Below are 24,951 nucleotides of genomic sequence, written 5' to 3'. Positions count from 1 at the left end.
CCTTTGTTCGAGCAAGCCTAAATAAGTTCTGGAGTAAACATTTGCTTAACAAGTCACATAATAAGTTGCATGGACTCACTCTGTGTGCAGTAACAGTGTTTAACATGATTTTTGAATGACTACCTCATCTCTGTACCCCATACATACAATTATCTGTAAGGTTCCTCAGTAATTTACCCTGCCCCCACCCCCCCAATTTACATTGATCACTGTTACTGTTGTAAACATGTGTATTATTATTTCCCTCACTTCTCTTTTTGACCTGCACTGTTGGAGCTTAAGAATTTGAAGACTCTGCAATTACAGTGCATTTGGAAAATATTCAGACCCCTTCCCTTTTTACACATTTTGTTAAGTTACAGCTTTATTCTAAAACCAAGCCATGAGCTAGCAGCGGTTGAAGGAATTGTCCGTAGAGCTCCGAGACAGGATTGTGTCGAGAAACAGATCTGGGGAAGGGTACCAAAAAATGTCTGCAGCATTGAAGGTCCCCAAGAAGACAGTGGTCTCCATCATTCTTAAATGGAAGAAGTTTGGATGCCAAGAGTGTGCAAAGCTGTCATCAAGGCAAAGGGTGGCTACTTTTCTGGTTACTACATGATTCCATGTGTTATTTCATAGTTTTGATGTCTTCACTATTATTCTAGAATGTAGAAAATAGCAAAAATAAAGAAAAACCCTTGAATGAGTAGGTGTGTCTAAACTTTGGACTGGTAATGTATATATATATATATATATATATATATATTTATTTTTTTATTTTTTTGCAGACACTTATCCAGAGCGACTTACAGGAGCAATTAGGTTTAAGTGCCTTGCTCAAGCACACAGATTTTTCAGCTAGCCGACTCGGGGATTCAAACCAGCGACCTTTTGCGGTTACTGGCCCAACACTCTTAACAACTAGGCTACCTGCCGATGGGGTTAGTACTGAACACTAACCCCATCGGCACGATCTCCCCACTCATTTCCCACTTCCATCCCATTCCCATTCACTATTTCCTGAACTCCATCCCAAACAACAAGCATATTTTCCAGTATGAATCATGTGAGAGGGTGTGGGAATATCGTCAGATGGCAGCCTAATTGATGGGAGATTAGGCCGGACAGGGGTTTACCCTGTGAACTCGGTGGCAGGTAACCTAGTAGTTAGAGCATTGGGCCAGGAACCGAAAGGTTGCAAGTTGAATCCCAGAGTTGACAAGGCAGACAGAGGGTGTCTCAGGGAGAGTTGGGAAACGCAAAAAACACATTTCCAATTCACTCATGCGTATTAATACACACATGTACATGTGTGAAAGAGCACCCACCAAATTATTATTATTATTACACTGCTAAATTAGACTAGTGCCACTGCTTGTGCCCGCCAAGTACCAAGTACTATGGGGGACTCCAAAACATAATTTACATGCTCCATATTCATAAAACAAATGGTACTTTAATAATAATTGTAGCCACTCAATAAACTATCAATATAAAGGCCAACATTGACCCGTTGAAGAGATGTCTACAGGGTCGTGTAATGAGAGGGAAAAGGCCAACTTTTTTTGTCATCAATAAATAATGACTGCCAATGATCTGGTTAGAGGTAATAGGACGGCCAATGATCTGGTTAGAGGTAATAGGACGGCCAATGATCTGGTTAGAGGTAATAGGACGGCCAATGATCTGGTTAGAGGTAATTGGACGGCCAATGATCTGGTTAGTGGTAATAGGACGGCCACCCTTTGCTTTTGATTGTTTGTCAGCACAGTGGTTGTCCTTTAGGAAACTCCTGCTGTAGGGAGTTGAGAATAAGTGTGTGTTTTTGTGTGTGCCTGCATGTGGTGGTGGTAGGGTTATCAACAGAGGGCCACGTTGCCAGAGGGGACTATCTAGTTCCTGCAGTCCCTCCTCCCGCCACCATGCAAACTTTACTTTCTACCCCTCCTACAGCTGTTCCTCATGACATCACCCAGAACGTGGGGACCCTGTGATGATGTCATCCCCTTGGAGTGACCTTCGAACCCAGCCTTACTCTGTGTGTGTGTGTGTGTGTGTGTGTGTGTGTGTGTGTGTGTGTGTGTGTGTGTGTGTGTGTGTGTGTGTGTGTGTGTGTGTGTGTGTGTGTGTGTGTGTGTGTGAGAGTTTGCAGAGGGATGACCTAGATTTCATCTACCTCTTCTCCACTTAATCAAACTGACGTTGGGAATTTGTCCCTGTGATGTTATTGGTTCTGTACTGTATGCACCCTGACACAAACTAAGGCTCATTGGTTTGTTTTCCCCTGTACCAGGGCTTCCAGGACAGTCCCTTGAGTGCCTACATTTTGTCGATAACAACCAGATATGGCAGAAGAGAATATATCAGTATGTCTTACACACACATTCACAAAGAACACACACACACACACACACACACACACACACACACACACACACACACACACACACACACACACACACACACACACACACACACACACACACACACACACACACACACACACACACACACACACACACAGGCTCTTTTCTCTCCCGTAGTACAAGAGTGCCTTTGTTGAGATAGACTCAATGGCTTGTGTAGTGATACGGACAAACCGTTCACCTCTCTCTCACAAACTTAATTTGTTTCAGTCAAACACACCGACATCGTTGTCATAGAGCACACTCCCAGTTGCTGCGAAAAAACAAATGTCACTTTCCCTCTCTGTTCTTCTGTTACCATGGCAGCAATAAAGTGTTCTGATTCTTCCGAAGCGTCCGTGTTCACGACTGTAGGCGCTCTGCTAAAGCACTGATTGTTCAGCTCTTCTATACTCCTTTCACAAAGCCTATCATTATCAGTGCAGTTTCACTTCGCTTAGAGCTGTAGGTAAGAGCCTGTTACTGGAGACCGATTGTAATTGGATAGTCAGGGTTTAAGCAACTAGCTTCCATTCAAAACTAAACGTTGAATTAATAGAGTTCCCACTGGGCAAAAACTGGATGAATAAACGTTGTTTCCACATCATTTTTCAATGTATTGTGACGTAGAATCTATGTGGAAAATGCATTGGATTTGTAAAAAGGCATAAAAAAGAAAAAATACAAAACGATTGCTTGAGGGTCAAATTACAACCACAGAATTATGTCATCATGGTAACCAATTTTCAACATAGACACACCTTATATAAAATAGGTTGAATTTGTACCTTTGAAAAAACGTCAGATCTTCAACGTTATATCCACCATCAAACAGCACCTCATAGAGAGCTGATCAATCTACAGCTATCCATTTGGTCTCCCATCCAGAGTTATCACTAACTACTACCAACGTACTATTGTGAGAATGATTATTGAGTGATCTATTAATAACTAAATAGATTCACTGTTGCTATCGAAGTCATTCCAAAGGGTAGGTATTAACAGAGCAAATAAAATGTAAACATTCTATGAGTCATATATCATCGATTATACTGTTTAGGCCTATATAGCATTTGCGAAGTCATCAACAGCTATTGTTTCAATTCAAATCAGGGTTCAACTAAAAACAGACCATACAAATAGGCCTAGGGTTTCAAGCTTAGGTTGATGACAAATTTAATCTTCAAGTTAATAATGTAAACTCAGCAAAAAAAAGAAACGTCCCTTTTTCAGGACCGTCTTTCAAAGACAATTCGTAAAAATCCAAATAACTTCACAGATCTTCATTGTAAAGGGTTTAAACCCTGTTTCCCATGCTTGTTCAATGAACCATAAACAATTAATGAACATGCACCTGTGGAACGGTCGTTAAGACACTAACAGCAGACGGTAGGCAATTAAGGTTTCAGTTATGAAAACTTAGGACACTAAAGAGGTTTTTCTACTGACTCTGAAAAGCACCAAAAGAAAGATGCCCAGGGTCCCTGCTCATCTGCGTGAACGTGCCTTAGGCATTTTGCAAGGAGGCATGAGGACTGCAGATGTGGCCAGGGCAATAAATTGCAATGTCCGTACTGTGAGACGCCTAAGACAGCACTACAGGGAGACAGGACGGACAGCTGATCGTCCTCACAGTGACAGACCACGTGTAACAACACCTGCACAGGATCGGTACATCCGAACATCACACCTGTGGGACAAGTACAGGATGGCAACAACTACCCGAGTAACACCAGGAATGCACAATCCCTCCATCAGTGCTCAGACTGTCCGCAATAGGCTGAGAGAGGCTGGACTGAGGGCTTGTAGGCCTGTTGTAAGGCAGATCCTCACCAGACATCACAGGCAACAACGTCACCTATGGGCACAAACCCACCGTCGCTGGACCAGAGAGGACTGGCAAAAGTGCTCTTCACTGACGAGTCACGGTTTTGTCTCACCAGGGGTGATGGTCGGATTCGCGTTCATCGTCGAAGGAATGAGCGTTACACCGATGCCTGTACTCTGGAGCGGGATCAATTTGGAGGTGGAGGGTCCGTCATGGTCTGGGGCGGTGTGTCATCGGACTGAGCTTGTTGTCGTTACAGGCAATCTCAAAGCTGTGCGTTAAAAGGAAGACATCCTCCTCCCTCATGTGGGACCCTTCCTGCAGGCTCATCCTGACATGACCCTCCAGCATGACAATGCCACCAGCCATACAGCTTGTTCTGTGCGTGATTTCCTGCAAGACAGGAATGTCAATATTCTGCCATGGCCAGTGAAGAGCCCGGATCTCAATCCCATTGAGCACGTCTGTGACCTGTTGAATCGGAGGGTGAGGGCTTGGGCCATTCCCCCCAGAAATGTCTGGGAACTTGCAGGTGCCTTGGTGGAAGAGTGGGGTAACATCTCACAGCAAGAACTGGCAAATCTGGTGCAGTCCATGAGGAGGAGATGCACTGCAGTACTTAATGCAGCTGGTGGCCACACCAGATACTGACTGTTCCTTTGATTTTGACCCCCCCCCTTTGTTCAGGGACACATTACTCCATTTCTGTTGGTCACATGTCTGTGGAACTTGTTCAGTTTATGTATCAGTTGTTGACTCTTGTTATATTCATACAAATATTTACACATGTTAAGTTTGCTGAAAATAAACACAGTTGACAGGGAAAGGACATTTCTTTTTTTGCTGAGTTTATATGTTCGATTCACGTCTCCGTTTCATCCAAAAATCTAAGTTAAGGAATAGGACTAAATCAAATCAAACTTTATTTAAAATGCATTTAAAGTTTGATTTGATTTAGTCCCATTCTTTAACTTTGATTTTTGGTTGAGATGGAGACATGAAACCAACATTTCAATTGTTAATTTGTAGACAAACTGGAAGTAAAGTCAGACTAAGCCAATGGCACAAAATATACATCTCCTCCAAATGTTGATATTGTAATGGTTGTTGTCGGGAATGGAGGACCAAAACGAGGCAGGAATGTGGATGCTCATCTTATCATTCATTTTAAATGAAGAGAACACCAAAAACAACAAAACAAAGAACGCACGAACAACAAAACAGTCTTGTAAGGCTCACACAGGCAAAACAAGAAACAATCTCCCACAAACACTAAACCAAACAATTACCCATATATAGGACTCTCAGAGGCAACGAGAAAGCACCTGCCTCCAATTGAGAGTCCAACCCCCCATTTACCTACACATAGAAATATACCAACCCAGAAAGAACATAGAAGTACAATACATAGAACATAAACCAAAACCCGGAAATAATAAATCAAACGCCCTACTAAATAAACCACCACCCCGAACCACATAAAACAAATACCCTCTGCCACGTCCTGACCAAACTACAATAACAAATAACCCTTATACTGGTCAGGACGTGACAGATATTTGGTTGCGTTGACAACCAAACACAATTCAATACCACTTTTGCAGTAAATAGCCTATTCACTTGTCGACAAGATAACAAATTATATACTGGATTCACATCTCCAACTAAACCAAAAATGAAAGTTATAGAATAGGATTAAGCGAGTAGCTCAGATAAAACTATCCAAGTATTAGATACATCTCCTTTAAAATGTTGATATTTGGTTGCTTTGTCAACCTAACCTTTGTCAACAGACAGGAGCACACTCCAACACTCAGACATAATTTACAAACACAGTATTTGTGTTTCATGAGTCTGACAGATCAGAGGCAGTAGGGATGACAAAGTGTTATATTGATAGGTGCCCTAATTCTGTCCTGGTTGAGCATTCTAAATGTAATGAGTACTTTTCAGTGTCAGGTAAAATGTATGGAGTAAAACTAACATTATTTTCTTTAGGAATGTAGTGGAGTAAAATTAAAAGTTGTCAAAAATATAAATACTAAAGTACAGTTACCCCAAAAAACTACTTAAGTAGTACTTTAAAGTATTTTTACTTAAGTACTTCACACCACTGCATAAAACCATCTAAAAGTATAACCAAACTTTTGAGTGGGTGAATAAAGATTGAAATATCATTGATCAACGTCTCAACCACAAATGACCCACGTTGAAATGACGTGCTGTGCCCAGTGGGTTGCTAGTGTTTCTGTTTAGCTTGGTAGTAGCGGTGTGAAGGTCACACAGCACCAGTTGAACACCAGCATTATTCCTCAATGTACTAGAAATACATGGGTATGGTGTGTTGTCATCGGGAACGTGCACAGACCTTTCAGGGGGCAGGTGCTCAAAATGAAAACACTTTTTGGACTTTCATAATTAATATCTCAAAATTCCTAACATACCAAATGCCTCTGTAGCATAGGCCTGTTGATTTCTACAACGACACACTCACTCATCCTCACAAATGAGCAAGCTAGTCACAGCGCCTCCTAAAGACAGGATTTGACATCGGGAAAAGATGGTGGGCTATCAGCTTATCACTGATGTTGATGATTAATGTAAATCTGCTAGTTCGCTAGCCTGGTTTATCTTCAATGCTCGTATCAAATAATGACTTCATAATATAATATTTATAATCTTCGTACTCATAATATATGGCTGGCTGACTAGAGGCTTGTGTGGATACAGGTACAGTATGTTATCGTAATGTACTGTTAAATCAACGTTTCTTTGGAATTTACGGTAACATACTGCACTTTTTTTACAGTAACTTTCAGGTAACTGGCTGCCAGTAAGTTACCGTAAAAAAAGGACTTAAAAAAATAATAATTTACAGTGTGGAGTGTAGAATACCTGTGTTGTTACTGCCCTGACACACATGTGCAACCCGACTGAAGAAGGGATTGAGTTGGGTCGGAAGAGTCGTTGACGCAGTCTTTCTGCCTCTCTCTGTTGAGTGTATCAGCCAACCAGACTGTATATTGATAATGATGTAGGCTAAATCAAGTGTTATCAAGTATGAATCAAATGTTATGTTGCTGTGGCAGTACTGTTGATATTTAAACTAGGTAGCTAGCTACACACACTTGACCGGTGACCTCATCTCTCAAGCAATGGATGTTTGGATACCGGGCATGTGCAATCTCTACAAGGCAGACTGGGAAACAGGCATATCTCATTTACATAAGTATTCACACCTCTGAGTCAATGCATGTAAGAATCACCATTGGCAGTGATTTTTATTCTGTACAGGCTTCCTTCTTTTCACTCTGTCAATTAGGTTAGTATTTTGGAGTAACTACAATGTTGTTGATACATCCTCAGTTTTCTCCTGTCACACTCATTAAACTCTGTAACTGTTTCAGATGGTTGTTGATCATTGCTTGATGGCCATTTTCAAGTCTTGCCATAGATTTCCAAGCCAATTTAAGTCAAAACTGTAACTAGGCCACTCAGGAACATTCAATGTAGTCTTGGTAAGCATCTCGAGTGTATATTTGGCCTCACCCTCCCCTCCTGGAGGACCTGAGCCCTAGGATCATGCCTCGGGACTACTTGACCTGATGACTCCTGGCTGTCCCAGTCCACCTGGTCGTGCTGCTGCTCCAGTTTCAACTATTCTGCATGCGGCTAAGGAACCCTGACCTAAGGAACCCTGACCAGACATGCTACCTTGTCACAGAACTTGCTGTTTTCAACTCTGAATGTTCGGCTATGAAAAGCCAACTGACATTTACTCCTAAGGTACTGACCTATTGCACCCTCTGCAACCACTGCTTATTATTTGACCCTGCTGGTCATCTATGAACGTTTGAACATCTTGAAGAACAATTTGGCCTTAAATGGCCATGTACTCTTATAATCTCCACCCGGCACAGCCAAAAGAGGACTGGCCACCCCTCAGAGCCTGGTTCCTCTCTAGGTTTTTTCCGAGGTTCCTGTCTTTCTAGCGAGTTTTTCCTAGCCACCTTGCTTCTACATCTGCATTGCTTGCTGTTTGGGGTTTTAGGCTGGGTTTCCGTATAGCACTTTGTGACATCTGCTGATATAAAAAGGGCTTTATAAATACATTTGATTGATATACAGTTGAAGTCGGAAGTTTACATACACCTTAGCCAAATACATTTAAACTCAGTTTTTCACAATTCCTGACATTTAATCCTAGTCAAAATGCTCTGTCTTAGGTCAGTTAGGATCACCAATTTATTTTAAGAATGTGAAATGTCAGAAAAATAGTAGAGAGAATTATTTATTTCAGCTTTAATTTCTTTCATCACATTCCCAGTGGGTCAGAAGTTTACATACACTCAATTAGTATTTGGTAGCATTGCCTTTAAATTGTTTATCTTGGGGCAAACATTTCGGGTAGCCTTCCACAAGCTTCCCACAATAAGTTAAACAATTGACAGTTGAATTTTGGCCCATTCTTCCTGACAGAGCTGGTGTAACTGAGTCAGCTTTGTAGGCCTCCTTGTTCGCACACGCTTTTTCAGTTCTGCCCACAAATTTTCTATGGGATTGAGGTCAGGCCTTTGTGATGGTCACTCCAATACCTTGACTTTGTTGTCCTTAAGCCATTTTGCGACAACTTTGGAAGTATGCTTGGGGTCATTGTCCATTTGGAAGACCCATTTGCGACCAAGCTTTAACTTCCTGAATGATGTCTTGAGATGTTGCTTCAATATATCCACATCATTTTTCTACCTCATGATGCCATCTATTTTGTGAAGTGCACCAGTCCCTCCTGCAGCAAAGCACCCCCACAACATGATGCTGCCACCCCCGTGCCTCACGGGTGGGATGGTGTTATTCGGCTTACAAGCCTCCCACGTTTTCCTCCAAACACAAAGATGGTCATTATGGCCAAACAGTTCTATTTTTGTTTCATCAGACCAGAGGGCATTTCTCCAAAAAGTACAATCTTTGTCCCCATATGCAGTTGCAAACCGTAGTCTGGCATTTAATGGCGGTTTTGAAGCAGTGGCTTCTTCCTTACTGAGCGGCCTTTCAGGTTATGTCGATATAGGACTTGTTTTACTGTGGATATAGATACTTTTGTACCTGTTTCCTCCAGCAAATCACAAGGTCCTTTGCTGTTGTTCTGGGATTGATTTGCACTTTTCGCACCAAAGTACGTTAATCTCTAGGCTACAGAACGCGTCTCCTTCCTGAGCGGTATGATGGCTGCGTGGTCCCATGGTGTTTATACTTGCATACTATTGTTTGAACAGATGAATGTGGTAGCTTCAGGCATTTGGAAATTGCTCCCAAGGATGAACCAGACTTGTGGAGGTCTACAATTATTTTTCTGAGGTCTTGGCTGATTTGTTTTGATTTTCCCATGATGTCAAGCAAAGAGGCACTGAGTTTGAAGGTAGGCCTTGAAATACATCCACAGGTACACCTCCAATTGACTCAAATGATGTCAATTAGCCTATCAGAAGCTTCTAAAGCCATGACATCATTTTCTGGAATTTTCCAAGGTGTTTAAAGGCACAGACAAGTTAGTGTATGTAAACTTCTGGACCCACTGGAATTGTGATACAGTGAATTATAAGTGAAATAATCTGTCTGTAAACAATTGTTGGAAAAATGACTTGTGTCATGCACAAAGTAGATGCCCTAACCGACTTACCAAAACTATAGTTTGTTAACAAGACATTTGTGGAGTGGTTGAAAAACTAGTTTTAATGACTCCAACCTAAGTGTATGTTAACTTACGACTTCAAATGTATATGTGTGTACGAGCTGTGTGCAAGTAGTTTAAACAGACAGCTCTGTGCATTCAGCTTGTCAACACGTCTTACAAAATTAGTAGTGATAAAGTCAATCTCTCCTCCACTTTGAGCCATGAGAGATTGACATCCATATTACTAACACTAGCTGTAACGTCGGTCGTCAGGAATGGACCAAGGCGCAGCGGGTTGAGTGCTCATAATTAACTTTAATGAAAGCACTACTACAAACAAAACAAAACGATGGACGACGAAGACAGACTTGAAGGCACAAGACAGAAATTCAAGTGACAACCTCCCACAAATTACAAACACACCCTAATATATAGGACTCTCAATCAAAGGCAACTAGACAACACCTGCCTTCAATTGAGAGTCCACACCCCAATTAACTAAACATAGGAACATACTAACTAGAAAGAACATAGACTAACAGAGCAGTGACCAAAAACCCCGGAATACATAAATCAACTACCCTCTACATAATACACACACCCCAAACCACATAAACCAAATACCCTCTGCCACGTCCTGACCAGCCTACACTAACAAAATAACCCTCATACTGGTCAGAACGTGACACTAGCTCTCCGTGTACATTTACGGGCAGGCCGAGCTGCCCTGTTCTGAGCCAACTGTCATTTTCCTTTGTGTAGTCTAGTGACTAAAAAATAATAATTTAATCCATTATAAATTCAGGCTGTAACAAAATGTGTAAAAATGCAAAGGGTGTGAATACTATCTGAAGGCGCTGTATTATTGCTTAAGAAGCTGTTGCTTTGTTTTATCTCAATCTCAGCCAACTGAGCTTTGACACAACGCGCGCACACACACACACACACACATACATACTTATTATTGTTATCATGATGGCAATCCCCTCTCTTGTTCGATCCAGCAATATACCCTAAAGTGTTTCATTAGCCAAACAAAAAGGCTTTCAATGCTCCAATCATAAAGATCAGGGCCAAGCTATGAACATATCTAATTAAACCTTCCTCAAAGAAAGGCTTTTTTTCCATGGATACATCCCAAATGGCACTCTATTCCCTATGTGGTGCACTACTTTTGACCAGGGCCCATATGGCTCTGGTCAAAAGAAGTGCACTAAGTAGGGAATATGGTGCCATTTGGGAAGCACACATCTCTAACTGCTTCCAAACCGACGTCTGGAATCTCTAGATGTACATTGGTTTCTTAACATGGCAGACGATGCCTCTTTTATTTCACTTCGACGCAGCCTAGAATAGGCCAATAAAATATATTGATATTTTCGAGATAACAAGCAGTAGAATATTTCTCCAATAATTCAATAATTGAATGACTGAGCCCTGGCGTGGAAAGTGTGTATTGGAGTGTCATTGGAGTGACGTGTGTCATCAGTAGGGGGGTAAGTTGTTACAGCTTAAGGCACATAGACTGTATTAGGCGACCGTGATGTCCATTATGTCTACATGACACCTTACAGTACATGGATATGAAAAAAAATATACATTTTTTTTTAAATCAATTAGTATTTCAATGATATATTTCAAGGCCAATTTTTTGTTGTTGTAGTGGGGACAGTAACATTAGAACTTTCTAAAAAGTATACTTTAAGGAAAATGCATTTATATATTTAAAAACTGTAAATGTTTATCTTTAGCTCACATAATGTAATTTAAAAGTATGCTTTAAAGCTGCAATCAATAACTTTTTTGGTGACTTGACCAAATTCACATAGAATAGTGAGTTATAGATCTGTCATTCTCATTGAAAGCAAGTATAGTTTAGTTTATTTGCACAAATAGAAAGACAGTTTGTAACAGTAAAAAACAACAACAACAGTATGTGCAGGAGGAAAAAAAGCCCAAAAGGGCTTGTCGAGTAATCCCCCCCTAATGGTCATAAATCCCACAGATTCAGCAGTGTGGACAAACAAATGATAAAATAAAAACTAGACGCAAAAGAGATAAAGGAATTGAAAATCGAAACAGAAAGTCAAGCTACTGGGGGGTGTAGAACTGTGATGGACAGTAGGTGCCTTTCTTTTTTAACAACGACAGGGATCGCTTGGCAAAGTCAGGAGGGAATGAGTTCCAGATCATAGGGCCTCTGTAGGTAAGTCGGAATTGAGAATTGGTTGTTCTTGAATATGGGTGACGTAGCTGTTGTCTGTTTCTTGCTGAGTAGTTATGGAATTCATATGTGGCTGTAAAAAATGTTTGAAGAAAGAGTGTAATAAGTGGTTTAAAGTGACGTAAACAAATTGAGCAACTTGAAAATAATTAATTTGATAAATATTTAGGAGTCCAATTTATTTTTTAAAGTGGCGCTGAATGGTTTCTAAAACCGGCAGATGATATTATTCTTACAAAGCGTTTCTGCAGGTTAGTAGCAGTTTGGTATGGTGTGTGCTGGCCCATATCATGTTACAGGAAGTGATGAATGGGAAGATCATTGCGTAATAGAGACTGAGAACAGTGCTTCTGTTTAGGAGATATCTAATAGGTTATTGTCTTTATGTGTGCTTTCCATAACAACTCACCATCAATCAGAACAACAAGAAAGCGGGTTGTACAGGCATGATCAACAGGAATATCATCAATATGGACCCCTATATAATCTGCATTGTATTTTGCTTTCTTTGGACCAAATAATAAACACAATTTTTTTTAGATTCATTGATAGTGCCCCATAGTGCTCACATTTTGTTCTTACGCTTTGAGAGTTCACCGTCCTACTATACTTTTTGGGTTGTTATTAATAATTTGTTTCTAATTGTTTTGAATCTTATATAGTTGTATGGAATAGGGTTTGAAATATAAACTTTTTGAAGAATTTGTTCTTAAAAGAAAGGGATTTAATAATACCACTGGCCAGCCAGGTTTTTTTTTTACATTTTAGGCTGTACTTAATCATCTTTCTTATTTTCAGGGAAAGCAAGATATTAAGATCTGGATGTTTAATTGAAAAACTGTTTGCTGAGGATCATCAGCCTCGAAGTCTCATTCCAAGAAACTTTCTGTATCAGATTCTTAAAATGATTGATTGATGCCATCAACCTGCCTCCTTACTGACGTCAATGACATTAGGGATATGGGAAGATTATCAGAAATATCCATGCAAAGGATAGCAGAAAATAATTCCTTATAAAATATGTTATCAATCAAGGTTGCTGAGTTTTTTGTTTTGGTTTGACAATCGCAGGATAAAAACAATGTGAATACATGGTATTCAAAAATACTTTAGTAAGATCATGATTGACAGAGTTTATGATTGTAATATTGAATTCTCCCATTAAATAATAGTTATTTCCCTCCCTGGTTACTATAGCAAGTGCGTCGGCCAAGCGGAGGTTGAATTTTATTATATTATCACTGGTTTCCACAAACACAGTTTCTCCAGACAGGAAAAAAATATCTTCAATATCATTTATTTGCGAGAATCCTATGTTCTCATTAATGAACAAAGAGACTCTCCACCGGTTCGGCCTTCTCTATACCTGTAGACATGATTATAGTTATCAATATGGTAAACCTCTACATTATCTTTATGCAACCATGTCTCTGTAACTCCAAGAATAGAAAAACTGCAATTAATGGTAGATAATCCACAGATAAGGTGATCAACGTTTTTAGGCAAACTACAAGCATTTATATGCAAAAGAGATAAAGCATTGTGTCCAAATGTACTTTTCTGGTTGATGTCCGAAATGAAATCTTTCTCAAGAATACACTTATAGTTTGACAAAAGATGTTGCTTTATTCCCGGGAAAGCAATTTTTGTCAGTATCACATCCAGATAGAAAAGCATTACTATGGTACTAATTCTCTCTTATCATATCAATCTCACATTGGTCAATGGAATGTGTAGCATTAGGTATTATATTCCACCTAGATGTTTCAGACAGTGCTATACCAAGCTCTTCGTCACTGAGATGATTAAATGGACAATGGTTCAATACACCTAGATTGTGTAAACAATCATATCATTATTGGGAAGAAATTGGCAGCAATTTGTCAGACATGATAAAGAGCTAATGCTGTAGATATCAGTCACGATGAAACGAAGTGACTGACACAATCACTGAGAATGACATGGAACATCAGCATTCAGAGCCATGCTTTTATGATCACTGTAGCGACGGACTCATGATCTCTCTGTGATTTCTCATCCTCTCTGGGCCTGACTACAAGGTGATCATAGCTGATGACAGCATATTCGCCCAGGGCACTGGCCTCCCTCATAACTTCTTACGCAGTCTGTCGGAGAAGTCCTCATTTTATGTATACAGATGTGTTCTTCAGGAATGTTCTGGCCTTGGAGAGGATTAGGTGCTTGTCCTCGAACCTCAGCAGTTTGACCACCACCGGCTGTGGTCTTTCAGCATCCTTTCTGAATTTTCCATTCTTTTGTGCACGTTCGATTTCAATCGTTTTTTTGGAGTCCAGCTTCAGATTGTTTGTCAACAACTTGCATACTTTGCGCTCGGTGTCAGCATGCGTTTCAGTCCCACGATCAGACGTGATTCCCTCAATGACAATGTTGCTGCGCCTGCTTTGATTCTCCGTGGAATCCAGTTTCTCAAGGCAATCAAACATTTCGGGGACCACCTTGGATGTCGAGGCAAGACTGTGAACTTGAGTTTCAATGTCATTGATCTTTTGTCCCGTTAATTTTAAATCTCATCAATGTCTTTTTGGGAGTATTGCAAACTGGTCTTTAGGTCTTGTACTTCCCTGACTAGCGTATCAATCCGGTTGTTTGCAGAATCTAAAACAATCTGTATAAAAGATCGGAAGTTGGCCTCCTGTCTGTTTAGCATTTCGTCATAGAAAGTCCTTTGTTGGGCAACATTTTCATACATTTTCAGCAGAAACACAGTCCTCCTCAGATTTTTTTGTCCTCCTCAGATTTTTACGAGTGTTGGGCGGTGGCATATTGACGTTAGGAATGGAATGCAAACTCCCTTAACTATCACACATACAGTAAACCAGGATTTGTCAATGAAGATCTGATGTAGTGTGGTAATCCTTGTTGTGGAAATCCTTAGAGTTATCACTTACAATCAAACAAATCTCATTTGTATTTACAGTAAGTGCTCTGTTCTGCTTGTTGCCGCGAGGTGCTAAGAAGCGGTAGATCTGTTCTATGTGCACTATTTCTATGCTTCCCGCTCTTTTACTTTCGGTTTTGTACACCAGCTTCAGACAGCTGAAAATGACATGTTTTTTGGTTATTGAGAATATATTTCACAGCGGTTTAGATGGTGCAATGATTCTCTACACTATACATTGCTTGTTTTGTCACATTAACTGATCAACTGAAATTAGGTGAACTATTAGAATTTTACCAACCAGGAAATGGCAGAGCGATGTCTGTATATTACACCTTTGAGGTGTGTGTATTAGAATCAATGTGGCATTAAGAAATTACATGAATAAATGCATTTCTATAGCTTGCAAAATATTTTTTACAACGGTGGGGGAATGCCAAGATGGAGGCGCTGTGACTTCAAAACAGCGCCCCCTTGTCAGTCATCTAGTGTATATATAAATCATTGGTATAAATTGACCTTTCTTTCATTCTATTGACTTTGATGTGTCTTTCATGCAAAAACTGATAACCTGAACCTGAGGACATTAGATGACCTGCCAATGAAAGTGCCATTCATTTTTAATGGGGATTCACTTCCATTAGGAGTCAGTTCACTTCCTGCATTGATGGGCGAAACTGGGGTAACACACACACACACACACACACACACACACACACACACACACACACACACAACGTTTTTCAGGAAAAGATTTTGAAAAACATGCCCTTACATCGATCGTCTTGAAACTTTCTCGACAAAGCTAACTTTCATCAAGGTTTTATACGGTCTGTGAGACATTAAAGTGAAAGTTGTGATTTTGCATACAAATGTAACATCCATAATGCTGGAATCGCCCATATAGCCTGTATGCTTGCAGAGGCCATGCTTTTGTGCCTTACAGATGTTGTATAGACAAAAAATCTTGGAGTTCAAACTTTTCCCCGCAACCGGGAACATTCCCAGGAAATTAGCTAACATGCCCATTAAAGGGGTGCTGAACAGCCTGATTTAGTCTCCATTTCAATCCTCCTCATTAGTAAATGCAACTGAGAACGAGATTTGGGTCTTGGAGGCGTGCTTTAATGTGGGTGTCTCTTGTGTGTGTGTTCGCATGTGGGAAGCGTTTGTACATTCACTCTGCCAAAACAGTACACAGTTACAGTCACACACCCTTCTAGATAACTTGAAACCGTCTAACCAGGTCTTGTGTCTGGAAGTAGCCTACAGTAGGCTAGCCAGCAAGCTAGTCAACATGTTTTCCAATTTAGCTTTAGCTTGCCATTGTGCAACCGTGTTTTGACTCTGGATAGCCTATCTGTGGGGCTAGTTAGGGAATGCAAATATAGTACACAGGGATATCCAAAGTCAAACCTAATTAACCGTGGTCAGTGTGCTGGACATTACGACCGGGTCAAATGCAACTGCGCTTTGAATTGATGATTACGTTGGTGCTGTCAGCCATGGGCATGATTTAAATAACACCAAAACAAGGAAAACTGTTACTTAACCTTCATAACAATACGTATTAGGATCATAACATTCAAATAATATATTTGATATCAAAATGTTTTAAATCCATGCAATGTTCTCCTAACACTCACTAAAATGTTGTGCACAACATCTGTAACATCCACCACAGAACATTCCCACAAGGTTCTTATTAGGTTTCAGGGTAATGTAATAACAAAATGATTTCTGGGAACATTCTTGCAACATCAGACGAATGTTTTATACAAACGTTGTATACTCATCAGAACAACTGGACAGTTTTTGTGTTATTAGAACTTTTGGGACAACCTAATGAATGTTCTGGGACGTTCACAGAACCAATTTTGGTTTGCTGGGTTGACAGTCGGACTATTCTTTCCTTAGAGAAAAACGCCTTGACAATTTGGATTCCACAAAGGTGTGAATTCATCGCATGTCTTTTCTTGGTCCTACCTGAAATCCTTGAAATCCTCTCTACACAATCAATGCCAATCTGAACATTTTACAATGACAAATACATCCGGAGACCAGGGGCAGACCGAACAACACCTGATTTATACTGCTACAATTTACCATCACAAATGCCCAACCATTCACAATCGAATGGCAACATTTCTCCAACATCTCATTGTGTAGAGCATTCAACAAATTATAAATTGAAACAAACACGAGAAGGGCCTTACAAGGCAACAGCTGCCCTCTTTTAGAACAGAGGGAGAACGAAGCGAACCCCGACAGAAAACTAGGGGCCTTCCCAGTCTGCCTGTCTGTCTGCGGACTCCTTGGCCGGTGGAGTAAGGGTGTGAGGGGGTGAAGGAGGTATGGAGAGGGGGCGTAAGGGTTGAAGGAATGATGGAGATGAGGTGAGTGTGTGTGTGTGTGCTCCCTGTCTGCCTCCTTCCTTGCATACAGACTCGCTGGTTTCATGTGTATAAGGGGGAGAGGGTGGGCTTGCGGAGGCCCTCTGGTATGCTGTTTACGGGCTGAGCGTGGCTCCCACACTGCAGCAGGCAGGCAGACAGGACACTTTTCCCAAGCCCACAATTGAAAGCGGCGTCAAGATTCCAATCAGGGTCAAGTCTGCAGACTGCAGGGATTATTTGTGCTGGAGAGGAGAGGGAGGCTGGAGGAGACCCAGGAGTGTGTGTGTGTGTGTGTGTGTGTGTGTGTGTGTGTGTGTGTGTGTGTGTGTGTGTTCGTTCCAACTAGCTCTCACAGTCTCATGTCAGAATTAGACGTTCATCCATGTTTCTCAAACGTCAAATTTCAAAGTGTTTAAGGTTAAGTGTAGACATTAACTACCCGTTTTGATGGTTATGCTTAAGTTTAGGTATTAACTCCGGTTAAGGTAAGGGTTACGGTTTGGGATAGGCTTAAAACCAAAATCTGAAAAACAACTTTCTATTGCTGGATTCGAACATGCAACCATTGACACCAAAGGCAAATATTTACGCCCCTCCACCATCCCCAACACCTTTAAAAATGTCCACCTACTTGTAGGTAACAGCGCTCACTGCCTAGTGTCCGGTTTCCACGTCATCTCCCCACGTCCTCAGACATGGATGGACGTTGAATAATGACTTGTATCACGGGTGACCTGGCTGGTGTGTTCAGAGCGGGAAGGTGGGTCAGTCGGAGGTGTTTCAGTCGAAGCGACATCGGAAAGGCCGATTTCATCTGTGTGTGTGATCTAATCTGTTAAGCGTGTGAGAAAGGGTCTGTCGGGTGCTTAGGAGTGCTTATGGCGGTAGCCTCCCTAATGCTCTGATGCAGAGCGGTCATTTTTTTGCACACACAGACACAAACACACAAACGCACAAACACACATGCAAAAGTATGCAGCCACGCACATGCTCACACACATACACAGACACACAGATGTTGCTCCCATTCCATAGCTTTCCTTTAAAACAGTCACATACACAGACACACAGATGTTGCTCCCATTCCATAGCTTTCCTTTAAAACAGTCACATACACAGACACACAGATGTTGCTCCCATTCCATAGCTTTCCTTTAAAACAGTCACATACACAGACACACAGATGTTGCTCCCATTCCATAGCTTTCCTTTAAAACAGTCACACACTTTGTTTCCTTCTCTTAACCTATGAAACTCCTTCAAAGAGTCGGGTGTTTCCTTAGCCCACCTCCCTCCCTGTTCTCTCCCTGTTCTCCTCCCCTCTTCTCTCCATCTCCCTGTCCCATCGTTTTCCTCCTCCACTATCTTCTCCCCATTTCCCCCATTCCCTGTTTCTTATCGTCCCCTCTTTCTTTTCCTCCTCCTCCCCAGCAGGAAGCAGTAGTTTTGGGGCTCTAGGCACATTCACACATCAGCCACTTGAAAGGCAGCCATATTGTTCCCCCCTCCATCTCTAAAGGTTCAGATAGCACTTTATGGAAGCAGCTCTACCATGGTGTTTACTGTTAGAGGGGAACAGGCAGCTCGCCTCCATGTTTCTAACACCGCCAGTACATTTTTTGTAGTATGGTGCTTCAAACGCCAGCGATTTGCTTGTAATGGAAGCATACGCTGTCCAACATGTTCGTAACAAAGTCTCCTGAAAATCGGTTCGTTAAGCAGGGTTGCTCTCGCTCTGTGTGTGTGTGTGTGTGTGTGTGTGTGTGTGTGTGTGTGTGTGTGTGTGTGTGTGTGTGTGTGTGTGTGTGTGTGTGTGTGCGTGCACTGTATATGAGTATGCGTCTATGATTCAGAGGGCCATAATGGAAAAGGCCATGCTTCACAGAATCCCCCTGTAAAAACACACAAAACTAAGCACTCACACACACACGCACGCACGCACACGCACACGCACACACTCACACTCACACACACACACAATTATGGCCGGGGTGCCTTCCCAAAACAATCGGCGTCTCTGCCTGCGAAACGCTTTGGCATCATCGCTCGTGCTTGGGAAGTTCTGAACCATCAGAGCTGCACTGCAGCCAAACCCACATCAAAGACAGCCGCTGTACGGCGCTTTACAACAAGCCACTCACACACACATACACACACGCACAGACACACATAAACATGCACTCACTTACGCAAACACATGCACTACACACACACACACACAGTCTTGCGCAGCTAACCTTGTGGGGACATACAATTTGGTCTCTTTCAAAACCCTATTTCCTTAACCTCTAACCCTAACCTTAACCCAAAAACCAAACCTTTACCCTAACCCTAAACTTAACCCTAGCTCTAAAACTAACCCTAGCTCCTAACCCTAACTCTTATCCTAATTCTAATCCTAACACTAATTCTAACCTTAACCCTAAACCCCCTAGAAATAGCATTTGACCCTGTGGGGACCAACAAAATGTCCCCAGTTGGTCAAATTTTTGTTTGTTTACTATTCTTGTGGGGCTTCTGGTCCCCACAAGTATAGTTAATATGTCCACGACACACACACACACACACACACACACACACACACACACACACACACACACACACACACACACACACACACACACACACACACACACACACACACACACACACACACACAGAGAAACCCTGGGAGCCAGTAATCTCCTTGGCCCGTCTGCTCCCTCCACCGCCGCTACTGTAAATATTCCAATATATGTTTACACAGCATTTTCAAAAACCCAAGAAAAAAAAACGGAGAAAATGTAAGACTATGTTTCATATTTCTGCAGACAGGGGAACCCTCAGACTCCATTAGCTGTCTCCCCAAGTCTAAGTTGGCTTTTTCTCTCTCTCCTCTTCTTCCCCTATTTCCAAGGAATGTTTTGGAGGCGCATTCCTACTAACGAAAGGGTGCCGGGGAATGAAGCGGCAGACCACCTAAACACTGGGTTCTGGGCTAGTGCTGGGGCTAGGGCTGGAGCTCTCCTCTCCATCTCTCCATCCTCTCCATCCTCTATCCTCCTCACCCTCTACAGCCTCAGTAGTGTTAATAAGGACTGTGCACTGAGGATACAGTACCAGGAACCGTTTCCAAGCACTGATGTCACCATCGACTTAAAGGTCCAATGCAGTTGTTTTTATCTCAATATCAAATCATTTCTGGTAAAAATTAAGTACCTTACTTTAATAGATGAAAATGGGCAAAAGTAGCTTTTTAGCAAAAAACTATTTCTCAAGCAAGAATTTTGCTAGGACTGTCTAGGAGTGGTCTGAATTGGGAGGGGAAAACTGAAAACTATGCAAAGCTATACAAACCCGCTGATTAGAAGGTCCTGTGAAGATTGTATTTTCAACCAGCAACTAAAAAATGAAAACACTTTTACAGTGTTAGTTTCATCAGCTGTTGTACAATATGCTATAAAACACAGGAAAACATGAATGTTGACTGCACTGGGCCTTTAATCTCTTGTGGACAGTCTACATAAACTGTACCGTAGACCTGTCATGATACAACAGTATACGTGAGATTATGAGCAGCATTAGTTCAGGTGCTTTGGACAAATCACGATTTCGCAGGTGTTAGCATCTTTCGAATTTAGGAAGGGGAGGGGACATTTGGCCCATAGACTTGCCCGTAACTTGCAAAGAGAGAGGGTGCAGCTTTTCATTGCGGTTCCGAGCCTCGTTCTCTCTCTTCACTTAACATGTATGGACTTCATCGTGCATCTGACCAATTACGTGAGACTTTAGTTCTGGGTTAACCCAGATTACCGTCAATTTAGAGGTGGTACTCCGCTGTTAGGGCCAAGGGGGCTTTGGCTCTGATTGTCACCGGGGAGAGTCCTTGTACTCGGGGGCGAGCGGCTGTAAAACGGCTGAGTCACCCTCCTATTCTCACCCCGTGGAAAGACAGACGGACGTAAGACGAGAATGAGTAATGAAGTGAGAAATATGTTTTCAAACCTTGTGAAAGAGTGAGACAATAGCTAGATGAGTGTGAGAAGACTGAAGCTATGTTTCCATTAACTTGTCCAGGGATTTTTTTTATTGACATTTAGAACGCTTGCATGGAAAATAGATGCGACAATTGTCGCTACAGTGCGTTTTTATCGAACTGTCTTTTGTCGATAAAAACAGCTGGACGTAACGATGTCACAAAAATGTTTTTTTTTTAAATTTTTTAAACGAAGTGGTTGAAGTGTTTCCATTATCCATTTAGGCAAATTGCACATTAATACATTGGCGAAAGCCTGTATGCCCTACCACCTACAGTATCTGTTTCATCTCAGGTAGCCCGCAAAAGCCAGCATTGATAGAATTCAAGAATTGACTAATATTTGCCATATTCTTAAAAAAAAAAAAAAAAATTATCCTTTTTTCTCCCCAATTGGTAGTTACAGTCTTGTCACATCGCTGCAACTCCCGTACGGACTTTGGAGAGGCGAAGGTCGAGAGCCGTGCGTCACCCGAAACACAACCCCACCAAGCCACACTGCTTCTTGACACAATGCCCACTTAACCCTGAAGCGCCCGGCCCACCACAAGTCGCTAGAGTGCAATGGGACAAGGACATCCCGGCCGGCCAAACCCTCCCCTAGCCCGGACGACCCTGGGCCAATTGTGCGTCGCCTCATGGGTCTCCCGGTCGCGGCTGGCTGCGACACAGCCCGGTATTGAACCAGGATCTGTAGTAACGCAGCTAGCGCTGCGATGCAGTGCCTTAGACCGCAGCACCACTCGTGAGGCCCATATTTGCCATATTCTAATAATTGTTATGTGCCAACCTACCACCACAGTCCATGCCTTGGTGGTGAAACTACTGTAGTACTGTAGATCTGAAATAATTGGATGGTGAAACTTCAACCAACCAAAAGGCGAAGCAATTCAGGCAAAAAAATCGATTCAACACTCATTAGGCATTTAGAATTACGTATGAAGTGGAGATTTATAGATACTTTATGACATGACATGCCCGTATCTAAAAAATGTGTTTCATTTATTATCATTTATTTGAAAAACACAGTTTCCATCATCATTTGTAATAAAGAAAGTTTGACAAATGAAAAATCCACCAGACGAAAAGATAGAAATGTTGCCGATCTTTAGAACATTTCTCCTATAGCTGCCATTTCTATTACACGCTTTTTTTTGTTTGTTTGTTGCGTCATTGCTTTTGTTGAGTAAACCTGGGTGAATGGAAACCTGACTAATGAGACAATATTGAGACGTAAGTGAGACGCCAGTAAAAGTTAACATCTGTGAGGTCATGGGATGACCGTCAAATAAGAGTTGGGTGCACAAGAGTGAGACAAACTTTCTCAGCTCCTCCATCCACCTCTCTTCCGACCCTTCGCCCTCACCTCTAACTTAACCCCTCCCTTTTCTCTCTCCACCCCACCCCCCCATCTGAGAACAATTACACGGGCCTTCTCCTCTGAATAAATTAGGCTAATCAAGGGTCTTTCTCCTTCACATCCGTTCCTTAAATTCTCTGTACCACCCGTCCGTCGCGCTATCGGCTCCTCCAACCGCATCTCTTCCTTCCTGCACTGTCTGCCCCCTCACTTATGTAAAACACACACATACCCTCACTCACTGCACTAAGCCCTGCTAGATCCACCTCTGGGACTTATGGGGGAAGAGAATACAAGATGGGTAATATGGATGGCCGTAGAAGACTGGGTGTCTGCACATAGTTCTAGTGTTTCAGGCTATTAATGATTTCCATATGGGTCACGTAAAGACAGAGAGAGAGAGAGAGAGAGAGAGAGAGAGAGAGGTGAGCGAGAGAGAGAGAAGGAGCTAGAGAGAGAGGGAAAGAGAGAGAGAAGGAGCTAGAGAGAGGGAAAGAGAGAGAGAAGGAGTGCGTGGCGGTGTTTGTTTCAGAACTTTCTCTCACCCTCTCTTTCATTATTTATTTACAGCATACTTTAGGAGGTTACACATCATTACCCCTCACCAAACCCCTCTATTCTGAGACTCGTGTCACATGACTTCACATGACAGCTTCGCTTGGCCATGGAGAATGCTGCTTGTCTCCAGGCAACCGTGGCGAGGCAAGCCGCATTATGGAGTGACTGCCCACCAAGACTGCCCACATGGCACATGCAGTGTGTGTGTGTGTGTGTGTGTGTGTGTGTGTGTGTGTGTGTGTGTGTGTGTGTGTGTGTGTGTGTGTGTGCGCACACGTGCGACACAGGAGGTTGGTGGCACCTTAATTGGGGAGAATGGGCTCGTGGTAATGACCGGAGCGGAATCAGTGGAATGGTATCAAATACATCAAACACATGGTTTCCAGGTGTTGCCATTCCATTCCGGCCATTATTATGAGCAGTTCTCCCCTCAGCTGCCTCCACTGGCGTGCGAGATGTGAAATGCATGCAAGCGTACTTGAGTGTCCGTGCATACTTGTGTGTGTGCATGAACAGTAGTACAGTACGTGCACAAATGTGTGTGTGTGTGTGTGTGTGTGTGTGTGTGTGTGTGTGTGTGTGTGTGTGTGTGTGTGTGTGTGTGTGTGTGTGTGTGTGTGTGTGTGTGTGTGTATGTGTGTGTGTGTGTGTGTAAAAGCCAGTCTTCTGGAGGAGGCATCCAAACATTAAAAGATACAATATGAATCATCCCAGACTAACATCATAGAAGACTTACAGATCATTTAGTTAAGAGCAACATCAATGCACCTTATCACAAAACTTTGCATAACACTAGCGAGGTCACAATTTCAAACCCCCAGCCTTACCTGCTCTATTCAAGTGATTACATGGCTTCATATAATAGTTTGGAATTACCTTAGAAATGCCAGGGACATTTAAACTCAAACCACCCATTTATAACCCAAAGAATCTGAAAACAACTGTTCAATAGATATGTAAGTGGCGCATTCTCCAGCGATTGTTGGTCCGAGTCGGAATGGAGGAATGTAGCGGTCACAACACACACCTCCATGTTCAGCGAGCGAGAAAGCCTGTTGCTATGAAACCGCCCGAGCGCAATTCAAATGGATGAGCATGGTACTCTGTGGCAATGCCACCAGTCTTTTACTGGGGGGGGAACTTAGGGGAACACATTGACGCCCACACACTCATACTCACATGGCCCTAATGTACCTTTTGAAAAAGAGAGATGAGAGAAAAAGAACCAACCGTTACATGTAAGCCAGTGGGGAGTTAGGTTGATGTGAACATTTGTAATAACATTCTACTATGCCATAGTCCTCAGCAGAGTTTCAATGCCAAGTAACAACTTGACATTAAACAGGAGCTAAAAATGTTCAACTGATTTCACAAAGCAAAACCTACGAGATCCTGCTCGTTGTCGCTAAAATTCAATGCGACAACATCCTATTTTATGACCTTGATCTGATGACAACAACGGTGGCCATTTTGCGTTCTCTCAACCATTTAAAATACCACCTTTCTCATCACTGCCATTTGTTGCATGATCTATTTCACTGACAGAAAGATTATCCACTCATCTAGCGTGTTTTTTTCTGTTGACATTTAGA

The 24,951-nt window shown here is 42.1% G+C and overlaps 1 protein-coding gene across 2 annotated transcripts in view; it reads right to left on the bottom strand.

The window, feature by feature from the left end:
* The window catches only part of ankfn1b (ankyrin repeat and fibronectin type III domain containing 1b), a 296,743-nt gene that overhangs the window by 65,161 nt on the left and 206,631 nt on the right, over positions 1-24,951 (bottom strand). The gene's annotated exons all lie outside the window — the stretch shown is intronic.

This window comes from Salmo salar, chromosome ssa19 (genome assembly GCF_905237065.1).
Source record: "Salmo salar chromosome ssa19, Ssal_v3.1, whole genome shotgun sequence".
Lineage (NCBI taxonomy): Eukaryota > Metazoa > Chordata > Actinopteri > Salmoniformes > Salmonidae > Salmo > Salmo salar.
This window is presented reverse-complemented; position numbering and strand designations above follow the sequence as displayed.